This window comes from Gavialis gangeticus, unplaced genomic scaffold (assembly GCF_001723915.1).
Source record: "Gavialis gangeticus isolate Ggan-Ray unplaced genomic scaffold, GavGan_comp1, whole genome shotgun sequence".
Lineage (NCBI taxonomy): Eukaryota > Metazoa > Chordata > Crocodylia > Gavialidae > Gavialis > Gavialis gangeticus.
Window position 1 is genome coordinate 76,427,944 of NW_017729031.1, and position 1,283 is coordinate 76,429,226.

General features: G+C 35.8%; 1 long non-coding RNA gene across 1 annotated transcript in view; it reads right to left on the bottom strand.

Moving 5' to 3' along the window:
- LOC109301755 overlaps nucleotides 1-656 on the bottom strand; it is a 1,184-nt gene extending 528 nt beyond the window's left edge. Inside the window, exon 1 of the long non-coding RNA XR_002098607.1 lies at nucleotides 556-656. This is a non-coding gene — a long non-coding RNA (uncharacterized LOC109301755). The remainder of the gene's footprint in view (nucleotides 1-555) is intronic.
- Nucleotides 657-1,283: the final 627 nt, after the last annotated feature.

The window sequence follows — 1,283 nt, forward strand, 5'->3', positions numbered from 1 at the left end:
TGTGTGTATGTATATATATATATATATATATATATATATATATATAAAGATGCTGTTGGTTGGCCTGTGGAATAGTATAAGAGCTACCCCTTGAATACTAGCAAAACAGGAGCAAATTGAATATCTGGTCAGAATATCTACAACCATATTCCAAGGGGCCCCTCTATTTTAGTCACTGCCACCACTGTACCGGGTGGCATTAAAACACCGTACCATTTCTCTGCTTATCCAGAGATCTCCAGCTTGATTTGAATTTTTTGATCCTCCAACCACACAGAAAGGAGGAGATCAGTGTATCTGTGCAGATAAATCACAATTCCTAATTTCTCAAGAAATGCCTTTACTAGTCATACCATTCTCCGAAATATCTCTGCCTCCCTCATGTTTAAGTCTTTGTTAGGAAGAGTCAATAACATTTTGGATTCTCTAGTCACAAGGCACCAGTCATTAGTTTAGCAAAAGGAATTATGATTAGATAGAAACATGGTTTCACACATGCAATGGAGCTTCCTGTCATTTGAAGAAACAAGCTTTAAAAAGGAAAAGTATGCCTACCTATTCCAAGAAATATATCCATATATTAACACTGTAATCTGTTTCTTGATATTGATTGGCAGATGCAATTAGCCATCTTGAAGGATGAGCAAATGCTCTAAAACCTTTTATAAAAAAAATGAAATTTTTTTTATAATGTAGGTGCCTCATTCACCTCATGGCATGAAAATGTTTAAAACTGCATAGAATACTACCTGTATGTATACAGAGAAAAAATATATTTTTTAATTGGTGACATCTGTTTTTGGTAACTCACAAATCTTATATTAAAAAACAGATACTTGTTTACTGAAATACCAGTTCTTCCATTCTCCAATTAACTAAGGCACATTGCTCAGCATTTCATAGTTAATATTCAAAGCAGTCTATGTCCCAGATATAGTAATCGCATCATTAAGTACACCAAGGGTTTCACCCTGAGGTCAAAGTAGTCAGAATTTGCAAGTATCAAGGGCAATTTGTTTTCTCTCCAGTCACATTCCATTTGTGTTAGTAAAGATTTTTTTTTTTTCTTCCAGCCTTCCCCATGGTCACTTTTCTTTCCAAGACTAGAGGCTGCTTTGTTCCATTCCAGTAGGTCTGTCTATCAGTGTCCCCATGCCCTCATACTTGTTTGGGCCATCCATAATTGCTGTTGTATGCATTTCCCACAGAGCTATCACAGATATGTAGACAGCAATCATATTCTTAGTATAGCCTTCAGGATAGCAGCAATTTATCACTTGTAC